This window comes from Salmo salar, chromosome ssa03 (assembly GCF_905237065.1).
Source record: "Salmo salar chromosome ssa03, Ssal_v3.1, whole genome shotgun sequence".
Taxonomy (NCBI): Eukaryota; Metazoa; Chordata; class Actinopteri; order Salmoniformes; family Salmonidae; genus Salmo; species Salmo salar.
This window is the reverse complement of record NC_059444.1, coordinates 38,714,164-38,731,599: the sequence shown is the minus strand read 5'-3', so window position 1 is coordinate 38,731,599 and position 17,436 is coordinate 38,714,164. Positions and strand designations below refer to the sequence as shown.

At 43.5% G+C, this 17,436-nt stretch overlaps 1 pseudogene across 1 annotated transcript; it reads right to left on the bottom strand.

Moving 5' to 3' along the window:
* Positions 1–1,862: 1,862 nt before the first annotated feature.
* LOC106600062 (serine/threonine-protein kinase tousled-like 1-B) lies at positions 1,863–16,931 on the bottom strand (annotated as a pseudogene). The gene is made up of 22 exons (XR_006769129.1): positions 16,539–16,931; positions 15,231–15,352; positions 15,006–15,074; positions 14,544–14,582; positions 14,358–14,433; positions 12,534–12,577; positions 12,207–12,308; positions 12,031–12,117; positions 11,696–11,788; positions 11,498–11,608; positions 11,276–11,412; positions 8,231–8,423; positions 7,463–7,529; positions 7,272–7,369; positions 6,945–7,026; positions 6,763–6,854; positions 6,551–6,640; positions 6,213–6,382; positions 5,979–6,114; positions 5,786–5,897; positions 5,560–5,667; positions 1,863–4,025 (listed from the first exon to the last, which is right to left on the bottom strand). The product of XR_006769129.1 is annotated as a serine/threonine-protein kinase tousled-like 1-B (transcript).
* Positions 16,932–17,436: the final 505 nt, after the last annotated feature.

The window sequence follows — 17,436 nt, the reverse complement described above, 5'->3', positions numbered from 1 at the left end:
GGCACAGATCTGGGGAAGGGTACCAAAAAATGTCTGCAGCATTGAAAGTCCCCAAGAACACAGTGGCCTCCATCATTCTTAAATGGAAGAAGTTTCTTCCTAGAGCTGGCCGCCCGGCCAAACTGAGCAATCGGGGGAGATGGGCCTTGGTCAGGGAGGTGACCAAGAACCCGATGGTCACTCTCATAGAGCTCTAGAGTTCCTCTGTGGAGATGGGAGAACCATCCAGAAGGACAACCATCTCTGCAGCACTCACCAATTAGGCCTTTATTGTAGAGTGGCCAGACGGAAGCCACTCCTCAGTAAAAGGCACATGACAGCCGTCTTGGAGTTTGCCAAAAGGCACCTAAAGACTCTCAGACCATGAGAAACAAGATTATCTGGTCTGATGAAACCAAGTTTGAACGCTTTGGCCTGAATGCTGAGCATCACGTCTGGAGGAAACCTGGCACCAGCCCTACGGTGAAGCATGCTGGTGGCAGCATCATACTATGGGGATGTTTTTCAGAGGCAGGGATTGAGAGACTCATCAGGGTTGAGGAAAAGATGAGCAGAGCAAAGTACAGAGAGATCCTTGATGAAAACCTGCTCGAGCACTCAGGACTTTAGACTGGGGTGAAGGTTTACCTTCCAACAGGATAACGACCCTAAGCACACAGCCAAGACAACGCAGGATTGGCTTTGGGACAAGTCTCTGAATGTCCTTGAATGGCCCAGCCAGACGCCGTACTTGAACCCGAACATCTCTGGAGACCTGAAAATAGCTGTTCAGTGTTGTTCCCCATCCAACTTGACAGAGCTTGAGAGGATCTGCAGAGAAGAATGGGAGAAACTCCCTAAATACAGGTGTGCCAAGCTTGTAGCGTCATACCCAAGAAGACTCGAGGCTGTGAAAGGGTCTGAATATTTATGTAAATGTGATATTTCAGTTCTTTCTTTTTCATAAATTAGCTACAATTTCTAAAAAACATTGTTTTGCTTTGTCATTATGGGGTATTGTGTGTAGATTGATGAGGGAAAAAAACTATTTATTGAATTTTTGAACGAGGCTGGAACCTAACAAAATTTAGAAAAGGTCAAGGGGTCTGAATACTTTCCGAATGCACTAAGTATAAATATGTATATTTTGTGTACAACATGTATATTTGTGTTGTATTGTGCAGGACACACTTGAAAAATAACTAGATCTCAATGTCTTCCCTGGTAAAATAAAGGTAAAATAAATAAAAAGTCAACACCTGTTGTATTCGGCACGTGACAAACTTTGATTTAGATTTGACGAGGGTATTTTTATTTTATGAGGCAAGTTGACTGAGAACACATCATTTGAATGTGCCAATTGTAAGCTGGGGATAACCGTGATGGTATGGGGGCCAGATTGGAAATTTAGCCAGGACACCAGGGTTAACACCCCTACTCTTATAAGTGCCACGGGATCTTTAGTGACCACAGAAAATCAGGACACCAGTTTAACGTCCCATTCGAAAGACGGCACCCTACACAGGGCAATGTCCCCAATCACTGCCCTGGGGCAATGTGATATTTGTTTATAGAGCAGAGGAAAGGGTGCCTCCTACTGGCCCTCCAACACCACTTCCAGCAGCACCTGGTCTCCCATCCAGGGACCAACCCTGCTTACCTTCAGAAGCAAGCCAGCAGTGGGATAGAGGGTGGTATGCAACATGGTGAAGCCCTTTTCAGTCTCTCAGCCTTTTGACAAATGGCATCTGTCTGCCATTCTCTCCTCGGGTATAACTGACAACTATCTGACCTTGGGTTCGGAAGAACTCCTGGCCCTAGTTATACATAAACGTGTGTGTTGAGTGAGAGATATTATATGCACAAACCAAAGGTGGCCTTGGTTGGACTTGTAAGGCAATCTTTATTGCATATGAATGACAGGACCTGACATTGCCTCCCTTCAATTTTGACATGTATCTGTGCTGTGTGTATAAGACAGTGATAAAACCAGTTTACAGTACATGGCGTTGAGCTGTGGGGCTCCTCTGTTAGTCTGCCATGATGTTCATTATAAACCCCTTTTGTAACATAAGTGTTGTCTGTTGAAAGCTCCTCAGTCTTCCAATAAAGAATACTAGATAACACTTTACTTAAAGCACTTTACATTCGGTAGATGACCAATATGACTGTGCCATACCATAGACTAAAACCAGCTGTAATAACTCATGACACCTCATATGTCAGTGTTATGACAGTGTTACGCAGGCCTTATGACTGAGGTTCAAGCAAAGTGTTACTGAACAGAACAGAGCCTGATCAACCTGGGCATTTCCTTCACATATGAACAGTTTCATACAACTTTATATATGACACATGGTTTCCAGACTATAAACATTGCGGTCGTAAAACAGTTCAAAGTTATTGGTTCACCTGGCATACAGAAGCACTTCATAGGGCCCCTGAAGAGTAGGCTATACACTTCAGGGACCCTAGAGTGTTCCTCTTCACACAGGTCTGCACTATCTGTACCTGAGGCAGATCATACAGATTTTAACTAACTACAAGCGACATCTATATAGCAGCAAAAAAAATGCCTTTCGGAGCACAAACAAGGAGATGTGAGGAAACCAACGGTCGGATTTACTAGACCATTTGCATGTGCTCAAAGTTTGCACCTGTTATTTCCCACAGATAATATAAAACATTAAGGGTGAACAGAAGGTAAAACAAAGAATAAGAGAACGATAATATTACAAAAAAAAATAGGTTAGATAATTTGTTTCTAGGCATTTGTCTTTTATTTCTTTGAAAACAACAGGTGCAAATGGGCACTGGTGAAAGTTCAGTAAATCCTGTGTGTTGGCCCTCTGTACAGACAGATTGCAGATATGTCACTCCTACACATGAAATGTACATTGAATTTCCCCAGATGATTCCTGTATGGAAACATCAATCTTTACGATACAGTTGATCCTCATATGGATACATTTTGTTCTGACAAAACAGACTTCAATGCCTGAGCAAGTCTAACACTCAGCGCCTTGAGGGATGGATTCATGGAGGATCGGAACACGCCAAAACCAACCTCTTTCACACAGCCAGATTATATTCATCCAGGAGTAGGTTTAATTATTGATTCAAGATCTAAAAATGTGACTTCATGAACGTAGATGGCATACTTCTGGCCAACAGTCGGAGACTGAAGCTTAGTTAAGTCCAGGACTATTTCATGTCCATGAAACCAAATCATCTCGAGTGCAATTTAGTCCAATGGTAGGGTTTAACGTGGGTCAGTGAAACCAACTGATATGCTTTGGAGACTTAAGCCCCATCCCAAATGTACCTCTACCTTCTATAGTTTAGGCTAGGGGTCTATTTGGGAATGGGATTCTGTCCCTTGCAGAGAGGCTGTTTAAAATGTTGCTGGAGGGGATTCCAATTACCAACATCTGTTGCTTTTTTTGTTTGTTTATGGTTTCCCTCTCTACCAATAAAAGCCCAGTCCAGCACAAGCAAGGGATGTGGCCTAGCCCCACTCTATTAAGTCCTCACGGCAACAGGCACAGCCTGTCCAATGGCATGCATAATGGGTAGAACTTTCTCACCTCTCTCCCCATCTCTCTCTCAAAACTAGGTTCACGTTCAAGATCACAACACAGTAACGTTTCTGCAAAGCTACTTGGCAACGTGGAAAGTGTATCCACTTCCGCCCCCCCTCCCTCTCTCTCTCTTTCCATCTTTCCCCGTCTCACAACGTGCAATCCATTTCATTCTATTCAGCCAAACAAATTCACATTCCTGATCCTTTCACAGCGGCCGGGCGATTTAGAATACCCAACGCCACTCCATTTCCCATATTCGGATCAATTCTGCTCCAGGATTGGCCAGCGGGCCTGTCAGTCATGTTCATCAGCCCGTCAGTAGGAGGAGATTGAGGAGGCGGGCTGAAGAGAGCCAGAGGAGTTGGAGCGTCTCATGTGAGGGAGAAGGTACGTGTCAGTGCCCAGCTGGTGAACGTCAAATCGATCCTCCTTACGGTAGGCCAGACAGCGTCGGATAAACGCCTGACACACAGAGACGGATGTTAGTTTATGGAATAAGGATCTGCTTATCAAGCTTTGTCTGTACTAGTCACATTCAGACATGTCCTAACGATTGTACATTTCAAAGTCAACCCATATGTGTACAATTCAGAGGAACACTGAGTACTATTCACCTTGGCTTGCTAGCCTGTGCGTGTCTCACCTAGGGCTGTGGTGGTCACGAAATTTCATCAAAATGTAGTCTATTTCAGAAGAACAGTTGTCCCTATGTTAGGCCCTGATATAGCTATGCCAAACGGCTGTGGACTAAACTAGTTCATTTAGCAGTCAAGATTCGCTTAGAATTCCGTGGCATTATTTTACAGTATGAAGAACAATTGAAAACTGAAGAGCTGAATAAAATAGAAAGGATATTTTCTCTAAATGACTTGAGTGCGCACATGCGGTTATTCTGTGATGAGCAGTTAATGTAACTTTAGTTCTACAAACGTTGGACTATATGTTTTGATGTTTAATACATTGTAAGGCTGCATGATGAGACTAATGATGATTTGAAAAAAGTTGCTTGAAAAGGCATGAGCTCTGCTTTGTTTTTTTGCGCAGGCTGTACACACTTCATCAGTCTCATTCACAAATTTGACAAGCTTGTAAATGCCTTGAATTTCCCGGCGGCATCCCCTTTGTGGCCATAATGAACCCTAGTGCTGCGTTATGCCCTTCTCCCCGAGTGTGCTGCGTAATCCGCAATCTCTCCCTCAGCTCTCCGTCACGTGATGTTGGTCTTTCTCACAGGCTACAAGTTAAGCCAGACACAGAGACGCAACGGCGCACGTTCTTATCCAATTCCGAGGTGCATATTGAAGATATTGGATGAACTGTCCACATTTACTTTTCGTCAGCCAATAAAATGAGTAGACCTAACGAACAGCAAAAGCACTAGCCTATGTCAATCTACTATCCCCCATAGTACAAAAGTCGACTTATTCTATTCAGTGCGAGAAATAAATATTATAAACAGTCTGGGACGGTTGTGGGATGCGATGGATCGCAAATTAATACAACCACTAGCATAAAAAAAATGTTGATTCAATGTGGCTGACGCAAGAGATCAGAACGTTTAGCTTAAAATGTTGATAAACTATTAGGCTATTTCTTCACATTATAACCGCAGCAATGCGCACATGGCAGTAGGCAATAAGTGTGAATGTTCCATTAGCGGAAAACACCATTATCAAAAGTGAACGCAAATGCAATTATGCATGTAATGCTTTTTATTATAAAAAGGTGCATTTATATGGTGAAAATGATCTTCCCCAAACTGGAAACTGACGCACTGCTTACATTTGCATCGATGTCAGAGTGATTAGAGGGACAATAGAGTGCTGAGTACCAGGCAGTTAGCAAGTTTGGTAGGCTACTAATGACCGTCAGCAGCATCAGAGCTTGGAGAAGCCTAATTACCGTGACTAAATTGTCATGTGGAGTTTGACTGCCTTCATGACTTGTGACCGCCAGTGTGGCGGTAATACGGTCACCGCAACAGCTCTAGTCTCACCTTGGCCTCTGTGCTGGCCTGGGGCTTGGCAGGGAACTGAACCTCAGTGGCTTTGAGGATGGTGTTCTCCTGAAGAATATCCTGCTGAGACTGGTTGTGGCCAAACGGCTGCAGGAACACACACACACAAACCAATGTTAGACAAAAAAAAAAGTCTAATAGGGTCAGGTGTTCGCACCTTCAGAAGAGTGCCACTTCAAAAAGGGGCTATAATAAGTGGGCTTACCTTCCGTCCATAGAGGCACTGGAAGAAGATGACCCCCACCGACCAGACGTCCACCTTGTTAGAGATCTTAGGAGGCTCCTTGCCCACCACAAAACACTCTGGGGGAAGGTACCTGGACAAGAGGAATGGGAAAACATGAAGGCAATATACCCAAGAAAACACTTAATATAACTGTTTGTGTGATGAGTCTCACCAGTATGTGCCAGCTCCCTGTGAGGTGAGGTCCATGCCGTCCACTCCATAGTTGTCATCGTCCATGATCTTAGACAGCCCAAAGTCTGTGATCTTTATCTCTCCACACGCGGTCCCATCCACCAGCAAGATGTTGCCTACACAAACGGCAGTGTGTGAGTTGAGCGTGTGTCTGTGTTAAATACACAAACATGAGTCTGTGTGTGTGTGTGTGTGTGTGTGTGTGTGTGTGTACCTGGTTTGAGGTCATAGTGTATGATGGGGGGTTTGATCTCGTTGAGGTATCGCAGGGCGTTGACTATCTGCATGACGATGGACCGCGCCTCCTTCTCGGACATCAGCTTGTTCTGTTTCAGATAGAAGTCCAGGTCGTTCCCCTCACAGAACTCTAAAACTGTACAGAACCTAGAGGAGGACAGAGAGAGAGAGAAAGAGAGACGACAATGGACTCCATTAACAATAAACTAAAAAGGCATCTCAACGGACTAAAATTCCTTCCACTCCACGTCTCCTCTCCTTTATCTCCACTGATGTGAAAGAACTGAACTAGGCTTGGGGTAAAAAGCAACTTACGTGTCTGTATCCAGGGAGAAGTAGTCGTAGAGTTTGACTATTCTGGGATGGTCCAGCTGTTTGTGTATCCGATACTCTCTACAGGCATGTCTGGGACAGGAAACAATATTGTGTGTTTGTAAGTCTGGTCAAATAATGTTCACAAATGGTACAATGTGGGTTGTAAATTCTGCGTCTCATAACATTGCCTCGTCAGAGCAGATGGGACATACTTGTGGTAGTTCTCCTTCTTCTCCTCTCTCCAGTTCTTGTTGAGCTGGTGGATTTTAACAGCTGCATAGCGCTGCTCAAACAGGTCAAAGGCCTGAAGACACACATCAGAAGCACAGGTACAGTATGGATCTAGAATCTGTTAATAATCATTCACAAGCACATACTAGTCGTCAATCTGTACCTTATAGACCTCACTGAAGCCTCCTCTGCCCAGCAGATGCAGCAGCAGGTACCTCTCGTTCAGAGTGGGGTGGTCTTTAAACCTGACAGAGATACAGCACAAGCTGAACCATTTTCTTCCTACAACATATAGGGTTTATTTACCCAAATAACCCCTACAAGAACTTCATCTTATAAATACCTAGAAAGTGGTCTATGAACTGGCCAGTTAGCAACACTATAGCGACTGGCCTACAGGTAGGTAGGTCCCAGGGATGGGATTTGCACCGGGGCACAGTGGAGGGGTTAGGTGTTCCTATATGACTGTGTCTTCCTGTCCTGTACTTACGATGAGCTGTCCTCGTTGTTGATCCTCTTCAGCTCTCTGATGTGGAGGTTCCTCACCCGCTCTAACCGCTCCAGCTCTGCCTGGATCTCAGCCTCCTCCTGAGAGACAGTCACTCAGTCAATCGTATTCATTTTGGGATTCAGACCATTGTGTTTTTTTACAAACATGTTTGTGTTCATATTGACTCGGACCTTCTTCAGGTGTCCCAGGCGAAGCTTGAAGATCTCCTCCTGCTCGTGATACTCAGCCAGAGTCAACCTAACAAATGGTTGATTTAAAGTCACTGCACCAACATCGCAACAGTGAGTGTGTATCAGTGGTGGAAAAGTACCCAATTGTCATACTTGAGTAAAAGTAAAAGGTACCTTAATAGAAAATGACTCAAGTAAAAGTCACCCAGTGAAATCCTACTTGAGTAAAAGTCTAAAAGTATTTGGTTTTAAATATACTTACGTATCAAAAGTAAATATAATTGCTAAAATATACCTAAGTATTAAAAGTATAAATCATTTCAAATTCCTTATATTTAGCAAACCAGACGGCACAATCTATTTTTTTAAAGTTACGGATAGCCAGGGGCACGCTCCAACACTTGACATTTACAAATGAAACGTGTTTAGTGAGTCCGCCAGATCAGAGGCAGTAGGGATGACCAGGGATGTTCTGTTGATAAGTGTGTGAATTAGACAATTTCCCTGTCCTGCTAAGCATTCAAAATGTAATGAGTATATTTGGGTGTCAGGGAAAATGTATGGAGTAGAAAGTACATTATTTTCTTTAGGAATGTAGTGAAGTAAAAGTAACCAAAAATATAAATAGTAAAGTACAGATACCAAAAAACAACTTAAGTAGTACTTAAGTATTTTTACATAAGTACATTACACCACTGGTGTGTATGCATCTGTCCATACACATGCATACTTGTATGTACTAGTGTGTGTGTGTGTGTGTACACTTACATCTGGGGCAGGGAGGGTTTGAGGAAGGGGTCGGGGTCATTGCCGTTGACGACCTTGGTCTTGCGTTGTTTGGGTTCAGAGGTGGTTGCTAGGGAGAGGGAGGGGGGAGGAGGGGTTGGGGGGCTTCCTCTTGGCCAGCAGCTTCCTCTGACGCTCTATCTCCTCTCTCTGCTGGTTGATACCCTCCTGCTGCCTATACGGAGAAGATGGTTATTAAGCTTTTTAAAAAGGTAATAAGGTCAATTCACGTATAAAAGTGTTATCGTTTCATTATGCTCTGGAGAGGGTAGAATTAGAAAAAAAAGATATACTTCATAGCAAAACGATTCCACGGCAAAAACAAAGTGGGAAGAACAGTGATTTCCCCCAGTTCTTCACTCCCCCCCTCAATTTCGTGATATCCAATTGGTAGTTAGTCTTCTCCCATCGCTGCTACTCCCTTACGGACTCGGGAGAGGAAGGTCGAGAGCCATGCGTCCTCCGAAACACGACCCTGCCAAGCCAAACTGTTTCTTGACACACTGCTCGCTTAATCAGGGGACCATTTTTGTGTATTTACCCTTTCATTTAGGTGCGCACCAGCCAGACTGTTGTGTTCGGCTAGCAGCGATTCTGTAGCCATAGGCAGCGCGTTTCAAGTTTGGGGAAGCTAATTACATTTTTTTATACATTTATTTTTGCATTCCATACATCATCGCATTTGTAGGCTTATTTAAGATGGCATACTATTCCTAACGTGATGAGTAGATTGATAGTCATAATTTATGAAAATAATATAACTCAACGACTGTTCGCAAAAAAATACAGTCCAATGCATGGCTGAGCGTATAGTGGCGTAGAATAGGCCAAGGCTACGTTTCTTGGACTTATATAAACACATTTCATACAATTCTACTACACCATCAGTACTCAAGTACTCAGTCACACAGGTCCAGTCACCTAAGTGGCAAAGGTCGAAGTGGATATTGTCATTTATCGGCGTAGTAACAAACCCCCACCTTGCAACACATGCGACTCCAAACTGTTCACACCCCTCTTACTGGCGTAGAGAACATTTCCCCAAAATAAAAAAATTACGTGACCAGGTTAAAAAAAAGAATCACCCTTACGACCAATAAGACACTTGTGTCACACTGCCAAGTCAAATGGTCTCAAATGTGACTGTTTTGGTCACAGTATGGAGCCAAGAACAGATGTTCATCGCTGTCAGATTTGGAACCGCTCGCATTAGGTGCACTGTTTAGAACAGTGTTTTCATGCCAATTGCATTTTGGCAAATGTCTGAAATGTTTTACATTGGCTGCTTCATTACAGTAGTTGTACGTTCAATGACATAGCCGTTTGAATGTGAGTCGATTGGCTTGCTACTGTTGCATGTTTCAATGAAGCTTTTAAATGAAAAATGTCTGTTCCTTGTATGTGCCCAAAGTATTTTCTGTTGGTCACCTCATACTATTTGGAACAAATTTAACCGCTTGTTAACCTCTCTAGGCTAGGCGGGACGAATTCATCCCACCTACGTAACAGCCACGGCTATCCTGTGGCGCGATTTTCAAAACCTTAAAAATCCTATTACTTCAATTTCTCAAACATATGACTATTTTACAGCATTTTAAAGACAAGACTCTCGTTAATCTAACCACACTGTCCGATTTCAAAAAGGCTTTACAACGAAAGCAAAACATTAGATTATGTCAGCAGAGTACCAAGCCAGAAATAATCAGACACCCATTTTTCAAGCCAGCATATAATGTCACCAAAACCCAGAAGACAGCTAAATGCAGCACTCACCTTTGATGATCTTCATTAGATGACAACCCTAGGACATTATGTTATACAATACATGCATGTTTTGTTCAATCAAGTTCATATTTATATCAAAAACCAGCTTTTTACATTAGCATGTGACGTTCAGAACTAGCATACCCCCGCAAACTTCCGGGGAATTCGCTAACATTTTACTAAATTACTCACGATAAACGTTCACAAAAAGCATAACAATTATTTTAAGAATTATAGATACAGACCTCCTCTATGCACTCGATATGTCCGATTTTAAAATAGCTTTTTGGTGAAAGCACATTTTGCAATATTCTAAGTACATAGCCCAGGCATCACGGGCTCGCTATTTAGACACCCGGCAAGTTTAGCACTCACCATAATCATATTTACTATTATAAAAATTTCATTACCTTTTGTTGTCTTCGTCAGAATACACACCCAGGACAGCTACTTCAATAACAAATGTTGGTTTGGTCCAAAATAATCCATCGTTATATCCGAATAGCGGCGTTTTTGTTCGATGCGTTCCAGACACTATCCGAAATAGTAAAGAAGTGTCACGCGCTTGGCGCAATTCGTGACAATAAAATTCTAAGTATTCCATGACCGTACTTCGAAGCATGTCAACCGCTGTTTAAAATCAATTTTTACGACATTTTTCTCGTAGAAAAGCGATAATATTCCGACAGGGAATCTCCTTTTCGGCAAACAGAGGAAAAAATCCCAAAGGCGGGGGCGGTCGGGGTCACGCGCATAAGCTAGTGTCTCTTGATGGGCCACTTGAGAAAGGCGATAATGTGTTTCAGCCTGGGGCTGGAATGACGACATTCTGTTTTTTCCCGGGCTCTGAGCGCCTATGGACGACGTGGGAAGTGTCACGTTAGAGCAGAGATCCTTAGTAAATGATAGAGATGGAAAAGAAGTTCAACAAATGGTCAGACAGGCCACTTCCTGTAAAGGAATCTCTCAGGTTTTGACCTGCCATTTGAGTTCTGTTATACTCACAGACACCATTCAAACAGTTTTAGAAAATTTAGGGTGTTTTCTATCCATATGTAATAAGTATATGCATATTCTAGTTACTGAGTAGGAGTGGTAACCAGATTAAATCGGGTATGTTTTTTATCCAGCCGTGTCAATGCTGCCCCCTAGCCCTAACAGGTTAACCGGTTAAAGAGGGTTGGTTAGACAGCAGCAAAATTGACCTAAATGTGCATCCCTAATGTAAATATGTGTTGTTTCATGAAGTGTGTGTGTTCTCACTTGACAAGGTTCTGGAATGCGTATCCGTCGGTCCACTGTTCAGTGTAGGAGGCTCCATGTCTTACGGTGGTGAAGTGACCCAGTCTCAGACGGTCCTGCATGCTCTTCTCTCTGCACGACTGTTTCTCCTGGGTGCTCTACAAAACACACACACACACGGGTTAACATGCAAGTTCATCCCGACACGTCAGTAACAAGCGCAAACACAAACTAACTGTGTACCTTCTCGATGAGCAGTTTCTTGCTCATGGTGATGCATTTGTTCAGTCTCTCCTTGTATTTCTCCAGTAGTTTCTGCTGTTCATCTATCTGTCGCCTCAGGTCACAGTTAGCCTACAAGAAAAACCGGTCAACGTCATTAGATGATCAACACACAGCCTAAGTATCACCTGTAGTACCCTAACTAGCACGTAAACTCACCCTGAGCAGGTCATCGATGCGTCCTTCTTTCTTCTCCAGGTCCAGACTCTTGTTGCTCTCCAGAGCAGCGAGCTTCAGACCTGTCAACTCCGTCTGGGGAGAGAAAGAAAGAGGAAGATGGTTGACATGTGACGAGCGAGAGAAGTAGATGTGAGAAGAGTATGAGGAAAGAAAGAGTCTTGTTCCCTGGGCACCGAAGACGTGGATGTCGATTATGGCATCCCCCCCACGCACCTCTCTGATTCAGAGGGGTTGGGTTAAATGCTGAAGACACATTTCAGTTGACTACATTCAGTTGTACAACTGACTAGGTATACCCCCTTTCCCTTTCTTACCTGCACACACTTGCTGGCGCAAGCTTTGTAGTTCATCAGGGGATCGCCAAAACACAGACTGGTGGGAGAGGAACTGTTCTGTCGGATCTATAGACAACACACATACAACATTGTTCTAAACAATGGGATAGAATGCCGAAGCCTAAAAACCTCCTACCGCGTGGGTGTATACATACGATAGAGCCTGGTGCAGAGTGAGCTCCGTGGTGTGAGTTCTGTGGTGAGCGGAGGACCTGTGGTAGAGCCCTCACTGGACTGGAGCCATTCCCCCCATGGAACTACACACAGGAAATAGCAGGGTGAGGAAAAGGAAATGACATCATCTACATGTAGCCCAGCAATAGCAGAGTGCCTCAAGAAGGGAAATTCAGACTGTCAGTCAATCACAATCTGCTTAATCAATCATTAACCCCCCCCAACCCAATCAGTTTATCATCGCCATGGAGAACTCAGAGTTACATATTAACAAGGAGACTGAAACAACTACATTATAGGACACTCACATCAAAGTAGTCACTGATCTTGGGCCCCCGTGTGGAAGTCTTCCCTGTAGGAGAGGAAAGCCGATAGCCTGGATTAGCAATGCATAACGGCAGCGTAGCCTGGATTAGCAATGCATAACGGCAGCGTAGCCTAGTGGTTAGAGTGTTGGACTAGTAACCGAAAGGCTGCAAGTTCAAATCCCTGAGCAGACAAATTACAAATCTGTCGTTCTGCCACTGAACACGGCAGTTAACCCACTAGGCCGTCATTGAAAATAAGAATTTGTTCTTAACCAACTTGCCTAGTTAAATAAAAGGTAATATATATATATATTTTTTTAAATAACACAGAAGAGCAGATACAGAGGTTAGAACAACTCAGGGACTCGGGGTGTGAACGTTTAAACGAAGTTGGTATCCTTAACATAAAAAATAATCTCTAACCGAAACAAATGTTTTCCCGCCCCCCACAAAATTTAAATCAGGGTGCAGTTATCACAACATGTTATTTTCCGTGTTAGAACCGAACTAGACGATAGACCATAAAGGCCTGGGGAAAGTTGTGTCATTTAAAGGTAGACTCAGCGATATGAAGTAGATGCAGAAACTAAACAGCATAGTGGATCAATTTCCGCAAAAACTAAGAGTGTTAAAGCGCGATGCTCAACTTCTCCGCCGTTTTGTTTGGTGCCCTGGCTACCATGCTGTGAACAGCGTGAAGCGAACACGTGCACAGATACTGTTTGTGACCGTGTGAGAGCGAAGTGTTTCATCTCGCTCAATATCCTAGCCTATTCATTGATGATAAGCCGTGCTTTACGGAAGTTGAGAGACATTCCAAGCCAAAAAATTGCGGGATACAGCTTTTGATTGCCGATAGATAGGCTAGTGCACGGTTCTGACTATCTGTCTGGTGGTCGACCTGCCTATACTGTGCCCCTCCTCAGTCTTTCCATCCCCCACTAGCTCGCTAAGAAAGATGTGAGTGTTTGTGTTCTCGGAAGTACGGCAACTAATCAGTCTCCTCTGTTCCAAAATTACTGAATCTTAGGAGTCAATTCCAATTGGAATCGAATCTTGACACTCAGAAATGGGAGTTGGCACCGGGAGTCGACATGAAAGTAGAGGAATCAATTGCTTTGGAGTCGACTCTCCACCACTACGTCATCGTTGTTAACAGTTGGAAAAATTGCAGAGAAAGGCAAGCGGTAGCACCAAAGCTCTGCATGGCAATAGTTTGAGAAGGGTTACTTCGGGATTTTGGCACAGGCAATTTATCTACTTCCCCAGAGTCAGATGAACTCGTGGATACCATTTTTATGTCCGTGTCCAGTATGACAATTTGTAAGTCGCTCTGGATAAGAGTGTCTGCTAAATGACGTAAATGTAAATGTAAAAATGAAGGAACTTTGAGGTGGAATTCAGGTACAGTAATGGTAGTAAAGGTGCAATGCTTAACCATCTGAAGGGGAACGCACTGTGAGACCCAAACCGTTGCTGGCATTGTGAATTCACGTGGCATTTTATAAATATTCTAAACAATTTAACGGAAAACCGATAAAAACATGGTAATTTAAACATGAAGAAGAAAAAATATATATAAATCTGTCATATTCCTATCAGGGACCTCACAACAGAATGAAATAACGGCACTGTGTCACCTTCTTGAACTGAGAGTGATACCCCGTGACATTAAGAACACATTGTGTCTAGGGGGAAGGGCCCAAATAGGGACAGGGAGGATGCAAGTGAGTGAAATCAAGCAGAATCAAAAATCCTTTCAAAACCTGACCAGATCATTCCTCTCCAGTTCATGAGTGTTATTATGTTGGGTATGTGTCATACCTTGGCTGCTCTCAGAATGGGTGTCAGCTTTCCTTTTCCTTCCTCTGGACGACTCAGAGGGCTTCTTCTCAGGAGTCTGAGAATAAACAAACACTAAATCACTTTTCTGACACTTGCGTGTCCAATAAGGAAAGAGTGCGTTTATGTGGGTGGGGGGAGGGACAGAACAGTAGGAAGAGTACGTACAGAGTATGCAGGAGAACTCCCTCTCTTCATATCAGAGTTCTAGGGAGAGAAAGATACCATAGAAAGAGAGTCAGGAGAGGGTGAGAAAGGGAGGAAAGCGAGAGATTGAGGCGGGTCATGCAAGTACAAACGAGAGTCAGGAGAGGGTGAGCGAGGTAGGAAGGAAAGAGAGTGAGGAGGGGGTGAGAAAGGGAGGAAAGCGAGAGATTGAGGCAGGTCATGCAAGTACAAACGGAGATAATCTAGTTCTCTTGATTAACGGTCCATTGTTCCAAAAAATGTAAATGGACACATAGATAAAATGCCTGCCCTCTGTCTCCACACAAACAAAATGGTGTATTTTCTTAAACCAGAGAATTAGCCACCTATGTCTGTAATATGGTGTGACATCTAATCATTGAAACTAGGACAGCGGCCTCCCTCACTGCCAGCGCCTCTGCATAGCGTGTGTGTGTGTCTCACCTCTGACTCCTTGTCACTGGAGGAGCCCAAACTGCCATAGCTGTTGTTGGAGCACTCGTTGGCCAGACCCTAGATATACAGAGAAATCGGGCACAGTTGTTATAGTTGTGCTTTTTGTGTGTGCCTTTCAAAACATTTTTAAGTGTGTTTGGTATGAGTAAAACCATGCATGTGTGTTATGGTATTGATGATTGAGATAGTTTTGCTTTACAACGTGTGTTTCACCTTGGCCCCCCCACTGGTGCTACCGGTGCTTCCTACTGTGTTGCCGCTGACCGCACCCATGAACCTGGCCTCCAGAAGCTCCTGCCTGCGAGGGTCCAGGCTGTGCAGCTCCTCCATGGGGCCTACACAACAACATAAGATAAAGCTATATATGGCTATGTAAGGATACAGCAAACTGCATCAGATACATCACACTACCACCCACTTCTGATAAGAGCACACTGGATAAGTGCAAACTGTTTTGAGTGCAGTGCATTTCACCCCTCCCACATCATCAACACCGTTACTTAGTCTGTGTGTATCTGCATGCTCTATAATATGTATTTAGTTAACACCTTATGGACAGCACTAAGCTGTCGCATGTATGTATCAGGTGTCAAAACTGTATGTTAGGCTGTAAGACCACCACTGGACAAGCAGAGTTTCTGATTCAACAGCTGAGCTGCGGGTGTATACTTTGTCCCCATCAATCACCAAAACATGGAATGTCTGACACACAACCCCAGCCTTATGAGGTTCAAGTAAACAGAAACCAGAAAGCAGTAATAAAACATTGACAAGCACTAAGTATTGCCACGGGAATACACACATACAGGCATCATCTTGATCCAGGTCCAAAGCATAATTAGCTACATGGTTATTTCCATCCCAATTGGAATAGTTGGCAACACTAAGAAAATGTGACACGCTAAGTAGCCTTTGTGTGACAAACTTCCGTTCTCAGGATGACATCACAGTCACGGGCTTTAGTTCTGTTGCCTACAACAGTCTGTTCTTGTTCGGATGTTGAAGTGATCAGAATATAAACTTTGACAAAGGAAAGTGTTGTTCCTTGTTGATTATTAGAAGTCGTTTGAATGCATCACAACTCACTGGATTCGTATAGACTTGCAGTAGCCCTGCTGTTTGACAGAAGGCCAAAGGCATTCAACTACCCACAGCTGTTTAGCTACAAGTGATGGCTAACCTAGCTACTATAGGTAGTTACATAAATGACAACGCCGTGGTCATCTAACGTTATGCATGTTTAGTGGTCTAGCCTGTTCCTACTTATTTTCCACTCAACCTGTCTTCCCCTGTCTGAATATTCCATTGATAATCTTCTCCATTGCTCTACTGAAACTGAGCGCTGACACCTATCGAAGCTAGCTAGTAGTTAACGTTGGCTAGCTACTGTACCGACTGTAACTGGCAAGGTTCGGCCATCAATTGACATCCATAAATCCGTCAAATTGGGGCGATATAAGTGGAAACAGTGCGCATTTCCCATCAAACAGATTTCGACGAATGCCATTGTTAATGAATTACCTTCCTTCTTGGCGGTCGCCGTTATGTGTTGTTGAGAAATCGTTGGGGACGAGGATAGCTGCGACCAAGATGGCGTCGCCTCCAAACTTCCACCACCACTTCCACTGTTACTTTGGACACTCATTAAGCCACTTTACAAGCTAGAGATCAAACAGACACACGGGCGTCCGTGTAAATCCGAAAACCCAAACTTGCATACACCAGCAGCCACCTGCTACATTGCCACAGCAGTCAATCTAATTTTGCACATTTTGTAAACATATATTTTTCAGCAGGGTAGTAACATGCTAAAGTAACACGATGAAATGTAACCTTTGCATCGATCGCGCGGCTGTCAGCATCAGTTCCGAACAGGGCTTCACAGTCACTAGTACCCACTAGTATCCTGCCAGCAGCACAAACAATGACGTCACTTTCGTATGGTAATGAGGAAACCTTCAAAATAAACCCCCCCATTTCACAACATTGTGGGAATGTGGATAAAACATTCAAAAGATATATAATTTTAATCAATGGGCATTTCTATTGTGACAACAAGAAAATACGAGTCATCTATGAAAACAAATAAAAAATATAGTTTAAAAATGTGTTTATACCAATAATGAAAAAATACAATGTTGACACTGGTATGTTGAGAATATTGAGCTGTAGAGAGAAGTTTTCTACCTGGTTGAAAATACTCAGTAGGGTCTGCTGGCTTTTGATACTGACCCCTCCGTAGTCCCCAATGCAATACACTGTAATAGACTGTACATGGGATACATATTGGTTTGTAGAGATAGCTTTTCTACCTGTCTCAGCTAATGTGGGGTGGGAAATGCTCAGTAGGGTCTCTACTAACCAAATGTGTCATTTTGGAAGGGCACTGTGTTATAGACATGCATTTAGTGCTGCACGT